Here is a 12,238-nt window from a genome sequence, read left to right as displayed (position 1 = left end):
TCCCCGCCTCTGTTTACCCATATCTGATTCCCGGCCTCTGGTTCCCTGCCTCTGATTCCCCGCCTCTGATTCCCTGCCTCTGATTCCCCATCTCCGATTCCGCACATCTGATACCCTGCCTCTGATTCCCCGCCTCTGATTCCCCGCCTCTGATTCCCTGCCTCTGATTCCCAACCTCTGATTCCCCACCTCTGATTCCCCGTGTTTGATTCCCCGCCTCTGTTTCCCCGCCTCTGATTCCCCGCCTCTGATTCCCCAACTCTAATTCCCCACCTCTGATTCCCCATATCTGATTCCCCGCCTCTGATTCCCCACCCCTGTATCCCCATATCTGATTCCCTGCCTCTGATTCTCCAACTTTGATTCCCAGCATCTGATTCCCCAGCTCTGATTCCCCGCCTCTGATTCCCCGCATCTGATTCCCTGCATCTGATTCCAAGCCTCTGATTCCCTGCCTCTGATTCCCAACCTCTGATTCCCCACCTCTGATTCCCCATATCTGATCCCCAGCCTCTGTTTCCCCGCCTCTGTTTCCCCATATCTGATTCCCGGCCTCTGATTCCCTGCCTCTGATTCCCCGCCTCTGATTCCCTGCCTCTGATTCCCCATCTCCGATTCTGCACATCTGATTCCCTGCCTCTGATTCCCCGCCTCTGATTCCCCGCCTCTGATTCCCTGCATCTGATTCCCAACCTCTGATTCCCCAACTCTGATTCCCCGTGTTTGATTCCCCGCCTCTGTTTCCCCGCCTCTGATTCCCCGCCTCTGATTCCCCAAATCTAATTCCCCACCTCTGATTCCCCATATCTGATTCCCTGCCTCTGTTCCCCCGCCTCTGATTCCCCGCCCCTGTTTCCCCATATCTGATTCCCTGCCTCTGATTCCCCAACTTTGATTCCCAGCCTCTGATTCCCCAGCTCTGATTCCCCGCCTCTGATTCCCCGTGTTTGATTCCCTGCCTCTGATTCCCCGCCTCTGATTCCCCATCTCTGATTCACCACCTTTGATTCGCCACCTCTGATTCCCCATATCTGATTCCCCACCTCTGTTTCGCCGCATCTGATTCCCCGCCTCTGATTCTCCATATCTCATTCCCCGCCTCTGACTCCCCATCTCTGATTCCCGGACTCTGATTCCCCACCTCTGATTCCCGGCCTCTTATTCCCAGCATCTGATTCCAGGCCTCTGATTCCCGTCCTCTGACTCCCCGCTTCTGATTCTGATTCCCTGCCTCTGATTCCCCATCTCTGATTCCGCACATCTGATTACCTGCCTCTGATTCCCCACCTCTGATTCCCCATATCTGATTCCCCGCCTCTGTTTCCACGCCTCTGATTCCCCGCCTCTGTTTCCCCATATCTAATTCCCCACCTCTGATGCCCCAACTCTGATTCCCCGCCTCTGATTCCACAGCTCTGATTCCCCGCCTCTGATTCCCCACATCCGATTCCCCATATCTGATTCCCCGCCTCTGTTTCCCCGCCCCTGATTCCTCGCCTCTGTTTCCCCATATCTGATTCCCCGCCTCTGATTCCCAACTATGATTCCCCGCCTCTTATTCCCCAGCTCTGATTCCCCGCCACTGTTTCCCCATATCTGATGCCCCGCCTCTATTTGCCCGCCTCTGATTCCCCGCCTCTGTTTCCCCATATCTGATTCCCCGCCTCTGATTCCCAACTATGATTCCCTGCCTCTAATTTCCCAGCTCTGATTCCCCGCCTCTGATTCCCCGTGTCTGATTTCCTGCCTCTGATTCCCCGCCTCTGATTACCCATGTCTGATTTACTGCCTCTGATTCCCCACCTCTGATTCCCCATCTCTGATTCCGCACATCCGATTCCCTGCCTCTGATTCCCCGCCTCTGATTCACTGCCTCTGATTCCCCAGCTCTGATTCCCCGTGTTTGATTCCCTGCCTCTGATTCCCTGCCCTGATTCACCATCTCTGTTTCACCGCCTTTGATTCGCCACCTCTGATTCCCCATATCTGATTCCCCGCCTCTGTTTCCCCGCCTCTGATTCCCTGCCTCTGATTCCCAACCTCCGATTCCACACCTCTGATTCCCCATATCTGATTCCCCGCCTCTGTTTCCCCGCCTCTGATTCCCTGCCCCTGTTTCCCCATATCTGATTCCCTGCCTCTGATTCCCCAACTCTGATTCCCCGCCGCTGATTCCCCAGCTCTGATTCCCCGCCTCTGATTTCCCGTGTTTGATTCCCTGCCTCTGATTCCCCGCCTCTGATTCCCCATCTCTGATTCACCGCCTTTGATTCGCCACCTCTGATTCCACATATCTGATTCCCCACCTCTGTTTCCCCGCCTCTGATTCCCCGCCTCTGATTCTCCATATCTCATTCCACGCCTCTGAATCCCCATCTCTGATTCCCGGACTCTGATTCCCCACCTCTGATTCCCGGCCTCTTATTCCCAGCATCTGATTCCCGGCCTCTGATTCCCGGCCTCTGATTCCCCGCTTCTGATTCTGATTCCCCATCTCTGATTCCGCACATCTGATTCCCTGCCTCTGATTCCCCACCTCTGATTCCCCATATCGGATTTCCCGCCTCTGTTTCCCCATATCTAATTCCCAACCTCTGATGCCCCAACTCTGATTCCCTGCCTCTGATTCCCCAACTTTGATTCCCCACCTCTGATTCCCCAGCTCTGATTCCCCGCCTCTGATTCCCCGCATCTGATTCCATGCATCTGATTCCCAGCCTCTGATTCCCAGCCTCTGATTCCCAACCTCTGATTCCCCACCTCTGATCCCCATATCTGATTCCCCGCCTCTCTTTCCCCGCCTCTGATTCCCCGCCTCTGTTTCCCCATATCTGATCCCCGCCTCTATTTGCCCGCCTCTGATTCCCCGCCTCTGTTTCCCCATATCTGATTCCCCGCCTCTGAATCCCCAACTATGATTCCCTGCCTCTAATTTCCCAGCTCTGATTCCCCGCCTCTGATTCCCCGCCTCTGATTACCGGCCTCTGATTCCCCGCCTCTGATTCCCCATCTCTGATTCACAACCTCTGATTCCCCACCTCTGATACCCCATATCTGATTCCCCGCCTCTGTTTCACCGCCTCTGATTCCCCACTTCTGATTCCCAATATCTGATTCCCCGCCTCTGATTCCCCACCTCTGATTCCCCGCCTCTGATTCGCCAGCTATGATTCCCCGCCTCTTATTCCCCGCGTCTGATTCCCTGCCTCTGATTCCCCGCCTCTGATTCCACATCTCTGATTCACCACCTCTGATTCCCCGCGTCTGATTCCCTGCCTCTGATTCCCCATCTCTGATTCCCCATCTCTGATTCCCCAATTCTGATTCCCCTCCTCTGATTCCCCGTGTTTGATTCCCTGCCTCTGATTCCCGGCCTCTGATTCCCCATCTCTGATTCACCGCCTTTGATTCGCCACCTCTGATTCGCCATATCTGATTCCCCGCCTCTGTTTCCCCGCCTCTGATTTCCCACCTCTTATTCCCCATATCTCATTCCCCGCCTCTGAATCCCCATCTCTGATTCCCGGACTCTGATTCCCCACCTCTGATTTCCGGCCTCTTATTCCCGGCATCTGATTCCGGCCTCTGATTCCCGGCATCTGATTCCCTGCTTCTGATTCTGATTCCCTGCCTTTGATTCCCCATTTCTGATTCCGCACATCTGATTCCCTGCCTCTGATTCCCCATCTCTGATTCCCCATATCTGATTCCCCGCCTCTGTTTCCCCGCCTCTGATTTCCCATATTGATTCCCTGCATCTGATTCCCCGCCTCTGATTCCCCAACTCTGATTCCCCGCCTCTGATTCCCCAGCTCTGATTCCCCGCCTCTGATTCCCCGTGTTTGATTCCCTGCCTCTGATTCCCGGCCTCTGATTCCCAATCTCTGATTCACCGCCTTTGATTCGCCACCTCTGATTCCCCAAATCTGATTCCCTGCCTATGTTTCCCCGCCTCTGATTCCCCGCCTCTTATTCCCCGCGTCTGATTACCGGCCTCTGATTCCCCGCCTCTGATTCCCCATCTCTGATTCACAACCTCTGATTCCCCACCTCTGATTCCCCATATCTGATTCCCCACCTCTGATTCCCGGCCTCTTATTCCCGGCATCTGATTCCGGCCTCTGATTCCCGGCCTCTGATTCCCTGCTTCTGATTCTGATTCCCTGCCTCTGATTCCCCATCTCTGATTCCGCACATCTGATTCCCTGCCTCTGATTACCCCCCTCTGTTTCCCCGCCTCTGATTCCCCGCCTCTGTTTCCCAATATCTAAGTCCCCGCCTCTGATTCCCCAACTCTGATTCCCCACCTCTGATTCCCCAGCTCTGATTCCCCGCCTCTGATTCCCCGCATCTGATTCCCTGCATCTGATTCCAAGCCTCTGATTCCCTGCCTCTGATTCCCAACCTCTGATACCCCACCTCTGATTCCCCATATCTGATTCCCCGCCTCTGTTTCCCCGCCTCTGATTCCCCACCTCTGTTTCCCCATATCTGATTCCCGGCCTCTGATTCCCCGCCTCTGATTCCCCGCCTCTGATTCCCTGCCTCTGATTCCCCATCTCCGATTCCGCACATCTGATTCCCTGCCTCTGATTCCCCGCCTCTGATTCCCCACCTCTGATTCCCTGCCTCTGATTCCCAACCTCTGATTCCCCACCTCTGATTCCCCATATCTGATTCCCCGCCTCTGTTTCCCCGCCTCTGATTCCCCTCCTCTGATTCCCCAACTCTAATTCCCCGCCTCTGATTCCCCAGCTCTGATTCCCCGTGTTTGATTCCCTGCCTCTGATTCCCTGCCCTGATTCCCCATCTCTGTTTCACCGCCTTTGATTCGCCACCTCTGATTCCCCATATCTGATTCCCCGCCTCTGTTTCCCCGCCTCTGATTCCCTGCCTCTGATTCCCAACCTCTGATTCCACACCTCTGATTCCCCATATCTGATTCCCCGCCTCTGTTTCCCCGCCTCTGATTCCCTGCCCCTGTCTCCCCATATCTGATTCCCTGCCTCTGATTCCCCAACTCTGATTCGCCGCCTCTGATTCCCCAGCTCTGATTCCCCGCCTCTGATTTCCCGTGTTTGATTCCCTTCCTCTGATTCCCCGCCTCTGATTTCCCGTGTTTGATTCCCTGCCTCTGATTCCCCGCCTCTGATTCCCCATCTCTGATTCACCGCCTTTGATTCGCCACCTCTGATTCCACATATCTGATTCCCCACCTCTGTTTCCCCGCCTCTGATTCCCCGCCTCTGATTCTCCATATCTCATTCCACGCCTCTGAATCCCCATCTCTGATTCCCGGACTCTGATTCCCCACCTCTGATTCCCGGCCTCTTATTCCCAGCATCTGATTCCCGGCCTCTGATTCCCGGCCTCTGATTCCCCGCTTCTGATTCTGATTCCCCATCTCTGATTCCGCACATCTGATTCCCTGCCTCTGATTCCCCACCTCTGATTCCCCATATCGGATTTCCCGCCTCTGTTTCCCCATATCTAATTCACAACCTCTGATGCCCCAACTCTGATTCCCTGCCTCTGATTCCCCGCGTTCTATTCCCTGCCTCTGATTCCCCGCCTGTGATTCCCCATCTCTGATTCACCACCTCTGATTCCCCACCTCTGATTCCCCATATCTAATTCCCCGCCTCTGTTTGCCCGCCTCTGATTCCCCGCCTCTGATTCCCCATATCTGATTCCCCGCCTCTGTTTCCCCGCCTCTGATTCCCCGCCTCTGATTCCCCGCGTCTGATTACCGGCCTCTGATTCCCCGCCTCTGATTCCCCATCTCTGATTCACAACCTCTGATTCCCCACCTCTGATTCCCCATATCTGATTCCCCACCTCTGATTCCCGGCCTCTTATTCCCGGCATCTGATTCCGGCCTCTGATTCCCGGCCTCTGATTCCCTGCTTCTGATTCTTATTCCCTGCCTCTGATTCCCCATCTCTGATTCCGCACATCTGATTCCCTGCCTCTGATTACCCCTCTCTGTTTCCCCACCTCTGATTCCCCGCCTCTGTTTCCCAATATCTAAGTCCCCGCCTCTGATTCCCCAACTCTGATTCCCCACCTCTGATTCCCCAGCTCTGATTCCCTGCCTCTGATTCCCCGCATCTGATTCCCTGCATCTGATTCCAAGCCTCTGATTCCCTGCCTCTGATTCCCAACCTCTGATTCCCCACCTCTGATTCCCCATATCTGATTCCCCGCCTCTGTTTCCCCGCCTCTGATTCCCCACCTCTGTTTCCCCATATATGATTCCCGGCCTCTGATTCCCCGCCTCTTATTCCCCGCCTCTGATTCCCTGCCTCTGATTCCCCATCTCCGATTCCGCACATCTGATTCCCTGCCTCTGATTCCCCGCCTCTGATTCCCCACCTCTGATTCCCTGCCTCTTATTCCCAACCTCTGATTCCCCACCTCTGATTCCCCATATCTGATTCCCCGCCTCTGTTTCCCCGCCTCTGATTCCCCTCCTCTGATTCCCCAACTCTAATTCCCCGCCTCTGATTCCCCAGCTCTGATTCCCCGTGTTTGATTCCCTGCCTCTGATTCCCTGCCCTGATTCACCATCTCTGTTTCACCGCCTTTGATTCGCCACCTCTGATTCCCCATATCTGATTCCCCGCCTCTGTTTCCCCGCCTCTGATTCCCTGCCTCTGATTCCCAACCTCCGATTCCACACCTCTGATTCCCCATATCTGATTCCCCGCCTCTGTTTCCCCGCCTCTGATTCCCTGCCCCTGTTTCCCCATATCTGATTCCCTGCCTCTGATTCCCCAACTCTGATTCCCCGCCGCTGATTCCCCAGCTCTGATTCCCCGCCTCTGATTTCCCGTGTTTGATTCCCTGCCTCTGATTCCCCGCCTCTGATTCCCCATCTCTGATTCACCGCCTTTGATTCGCCACCTCTGATTCCACATATCTGATTCCCCACCTCTGTTTCCCCGCCTCTGATTCCCCGCCTCTGATTCTCCATATCTCATTCCACGCCTCTGAATCCCCATCTCTGATTCCCGGACTCTGATTCCCCACCTCTGATTCCCGGCCTCTTATTCCCAGCATCTGATTCCCGGCCTCTGATTCCCGGCCTCTGATTCCCCGCTTCTGATTCTGATTCCCCATCTCTGATTCCGCACATCTGATTCCCTGCCTCTGATTCCCCACCTCTGATTCCCCATATCGGATTTCCCGCCTCTGTTTCCCCATATCTAATTCCCAACCTCTGATGCCCCAACTCTGATTCCCTGCCTCTGATTCCCCAACTTTGATTCCCCACCTCTGATTCCCCAGCTCTGATTCCCCGCCTCTGATTCCCCGCATCTGATTCCATGCATCTGATTCCCAGCCTCTGATTCCCAGCCTCTGATTCCCAACCTCTGATTCCCCACCTCTGATCCCCATATCTGATTCCCCGCCTCTCTTTCCCCGCCTCTGATTCCCCGCCTCTGTTTCCCCATATCTGATCCCCGCCTCTATTTGCCCGCCTCTGATTCCCCGCCTCTGTTTCCCCATATCTGATTCCCCGCCTCTGAATCCCCAACTATGATTCCCTGCCTCTAATTTCCCAGCTCTGATTCCCCGCCTCTGATTCCCCGCCTCTGATTACCGGCCTCTGATTCCCCGCCTCTGATTCCCCATCTCTGATTCACAACCTCTGATTCCCCACCTCTGATACCCCATATCTGATTCCCCGCCTCTGTTTCACCGCCTCTGATTCTCCACTTCTGATTCCCAATATCTGATTCCCCGCCTCTGATTCCCCACCTCTGATTCCCCGCCTCTGATTCGCCAGCTATGATTCCCCGCCTCTTATTCCCCGCGTCTGATTCCCTGCCTCTGATTCCCCGCCTCTGATTCCACATCTCTGATTCACCACCTCTGATTCCCCGCGTCTGATTCCCTGCCTCTGATTCCCCATCTCTGATTCCCCATCTCTGATTCCCCAATTCTGATTCCCCTCCTCTGATTCCCCGTGTTTGATTCCCTGCCTCTGATTCCCGGCCTCTGATTCCCCATCTCTGATTCACCGCCTTTGATTCGCCACCTCTGATTCGCCATATCTGATTCCCCGCCTCTGTTTCCCCGCCTCTGATTTCCCACCTCTTATTCCCCATATCTCATTCCCCGCCTCTGAATCCCCATCTCTGATTCCCGGACTCTGATTCCCCACCTCTGATTTCCGGCCTCTTATTCCCGGCATCTGATTCCGGCCTCTGATTCCCGGCATCTGATTCCCTGCTTCTGATTCTGATTCCCTGCCTCTGATTCCCCATCTCTGATTCCGCACATCTAATTCCCTGCCTCTGATTCCCCACCTCTGATTCCCCATATCTGATTCCCCGCCTCTGTTTCCCCGCCTCTGATTCACCGCCTCTGTTTCCCCATATCTAAGTCCCCGCCTCTGATTCCCCAACTTTGATTCCCCACCTCTGATTCCCCAGCTCTGATACCCCGCCTCTGATTCCCCGCATATGATTCCATGCATCTGATTCCCAGCCTCTGATTCCCAGCCTCTGATTCCCAACCTCTGATTCCCCACCTCTGATTCCCTATATCTGATTCCCCGCCTCTGTTTCCCCGCCTCTGATTCCCCGCCTCTGTTTCCCCATATCTGATTCCCCGCCTCTGAATCCCCAACTCTGATTCCCTGCCTCTAATTTCCCATGTCTGATTCCCCGCCTCTGATTCCCCACGTCTGATTACCGGCCTCTGATTCCCCGCCTCTGATTCCCCATCTCTGATTCACAACCTCTGATTCCCAACCTCTGATTCCCCATATCTGATTCCCCGCCTCTGTTTCCCCGCCTCTGATTCCCCACCTCTGATTCCCAATATCTGATTCCCCGCCTCTGATTCCCCACCTCTGATTCCCCGCCTCTGATTCGCCAGCTATGATTCCCCGCATCTGATTCCCCGCGTCTGATTCCCTGCCTCTGATTCCCCGCCTCTGATTCCACATCTCTGATTCACCACCTCTGATTCCCCGCGTCTGATTCCCCGCCTCAGATTCCCCATCTCTGATTCCCCATCTCTGATTCCCCAAATCTGATTCCCCGCCTCTGATTCCCCATCTCTGATTCGTCGCCTCTGATTCCCTTCCTCTGATTCCCAACCTCTGATTCCCCACCTCTGATTTCCCATATTGATTCCCTGCATCTGATTCCCCGCCTCTGATTCCCCAACTCTGATTCCCCGCCTCTGATTCCCCAGCTCTGATTCCCTGCCTCTGATTCCCCGTGTTTGATTCCCTGCCTCTGAATCCCGGCCTCTGATTCCCGATCTCTGATTCACCGCCTTTGATTCGCCACCTCTGATTCCCCAAATCTGATTCACAACCTCTGATTCCCCACCTCTGATACCCCATATCTGATTCCCCGCCTCTGTTTCACCGCCTCTGATTCCCCACCTCTGATTCCCAATATCTGATTCCCCGCCTCTGATTCCCCACCTCTGATTCCCCGCCTCTGATTCGCCAGCTATGATTCCCCGCCTCTTATTCCCCGCGTCTGATTCCCTGCCTCTGATTCCCCGCCTCTGATTCCACATCTCTGATTCACCACCTCTGATTCCCCGCGTCTGATTCCCTGCCTCTGATTCCCGGACTCTGATTCCCCACCTCTGATTCCCGGCCTCTTATTCCCGGCATCTGATTCCGGCCTCTGATTCCCGGCCTCTGATTCCCTGCTTCTGATTCTGATTCCCTGCCTCTGATTCCCCATCTCTGATTCCGCACATCTAATTCCCTGCCTCTGATTCCCCACCTCTGATTCCCCATATCTGATTCCCCGCCTCTGATTCCCCGCCTCTGATTCCCCGCATATGATTCCATGCATCTGATTCCCAGCCTCTGATTCCCAGCCTCTGATTCCCAACCTCTGATTCCCCACCTCTGATTCCCTATATCTGATTCCCCGCCTCTGTTTCCCCGCCTCTGATTCCCCGCGTCTGATTACCGGCCTCTGATTCCCCACCTCTGATTCCCCATCTCTGATTCACAACCTCTGATTCCCCACCTCTGATACCCCATATCTGATTCCCCGCCTCTGTTTCACCGCCTCTGATTCCCCACCTCTGATTCCCAATATCTGATTCCCCGCCTCTGATACCCCACCTCTGATTCCCCGCCTCTGATTCGCCAGCTATGATTCCCCGCCTCTTATTCCCCGCGTCTGATTCCCTGCCTCTGATTCCCCGCCTCTGATTCCACATCTCTGATTCACCACCTCTGATTCCCCGCATCTGATTCCCTGCCTCTGATTCCCGGACTCTGATTCCCCACCTCTGATTCCCGGCCTCTTATTCCCGGCATCTGATTCCGGCCTCTGATTCCCGGCCTCTGATTCCCTGCTTCTGATTCTGATTCCCTGCCTCTGATTCCCCATCTCTGATTCCGCACATCTAATTCCCTGCCTCTGATTCCCCACCTCTGATTCCCCATATCTGATTCCCCGCCTCTGTTTCCCCGCCTCTGATTCACCGCCTCTGTTTCCCCATATCTAAGTCCCCGCCTCTGATTCCCCAACTTTGATTCCCCAGCTCTGATTCCCCAGCTCTGATTCCCCGCCTCTGATTCCCCGCATATGATTCCATGCATCTGATTCCCAGCCTCTGATTCCCAGCCTCTGATTCCCAACCTCTGATTCCCCACCTCTGATTCCCTATATCTGATTCCCCGCCTCTGTTTCCCCGCCTCTGATTCCCCACCTCTGATTCCCAATATCTGATTCCCCGCCTCTGATTCCCATCCTCTGATTCCCCGCCTCTGATTCGCCAGCTATGATTCCCCGCCTCTGATTCCCCGCGTCTGATTCCCTATATCTGATTCCCCGCCTCTGAATCCCCAACTCTGATTCCCTGCCTCTAATTTCCCATGTCTGATTCCCCGCCTCTGATTCCCCGCGTCTGATTACCGGCCTCTGATTCCCCGCCTCTGATTCCCCATCTCTGATTCACAACCTCTGATTCCCCACCTCTGATTCCCCATATCTGATTCCCCGCCTCTGTTTCCCCGCCTCTGATTCCCCACTTCTGATTCCCAATATCTGATTCGCCGCCTCTGATTCCCCACCTCTGATTCCCCGCCTCTGATTCGCCAGCTATGATTCCCCGCCTCAGATTCCCCGCGTCTGATTCCCTGCCTCTGATTCCCCGCCTCTGATTCCACATCTCTGATTCACCACCTCTGATTCCCCGCGTCTGATTCCCCGCCTCTGATTCCCCATCTCTGATTCCCCATCTCTGATTCCCCAATTCTGATTCCCCGCCTCTGATTCCCCAGCTCTGATTCCTCGCCTCTGATTCCCTTCCTCTGATTCCCAACCTCTGATTCCACACCTCTGATTTCCCATATTGATTCCCTGCATCTGATTCCCCGCCTCTGATTCCCCAACTCTGATTCCCCGCCTCTGATTCCCCAGCTCTGATTCCCCGCCTCTGATTCCCCGTGTTTGATTCCCTGCCTCTGATTCCCGGCCTCTGATTCCCCATCTCTGATTCACCGCCTTTGATTCGCCACCTCTGATTCCCCAAATCTGATTCCCCGCCTCTGTTTCCCCGCCTCTGATTCCCCGCCTCTGATTCCCCGCGTCTGATTACCGGCCTCTGATTCCCCGCCTCTGATTCCCCATCTCTGATTCACAACCTCTGATTCCCCACCTCTGATTCCCCATATCTGATTCCCCACCTCTGATTCCCGGCCTCTTATTCCCGGCATCTGATTCCGGCCTCTGATTCCCGGCCTCTGATTCCCTGCTTCTGATTCTGATTCCCTGCCTCTGATTCCCCATCTCTGTTTCCCCGCCTCTGATTCCCCGCCTCTGTTTCCCAATATCTAAGTCCCCGCCTCTGATTCCCCGCGTCTGATTCCCTATATCTGATTCCCCGCCTCTGAATCCCCAACTCTGATTCCCTGCCTCTAATTTCCCATGTCTGATTCCCCGCCTCTGATTCCCCGCGTCTGATTACCGGCCTCTGATTCCCCGCCTCTGATTCCCCATCTCTGATTCACCGCCTTTGATTCGCCACCTCTGATTCCACATATCTGATTCCCCACCTCTGTTTCCCCGCCTCTGATTCCCCGCCTCTGATTCTCCATATCTCATTCCACGCCTCTGAATCCCCATCTCTGATTCCCGGACTCTGATTCCCCACCTCTGATTCCCGGCCTCTTATTCCCAGCATCTGATTCCCGGCCTCTGATTCCCGGCCTCTGATTCCCCGCTTCTGATTCTGATTCCCC

This window comes from Narcine bancroftii, chromosome 7, assembly GCF_036971445.1.
Source record: "Narcine bancroftii isolate sNarBan1 chromosome 7, sNarBan1.hap1, whole genome shotgun sequence".
In the NCBI taxonomy this organism is placed as follows: domain Eukaryota; kingdom Metazoa; phylum Chordata; class Chondrichthyes; order Torpediniformes; family Narcinidae; genus Narcine; species Narcine bancroftii.
The sequence above is the reverse complement of the archived record's forward strand: the minus strand, read 5'-3'. Positions refer to the sequence as shown.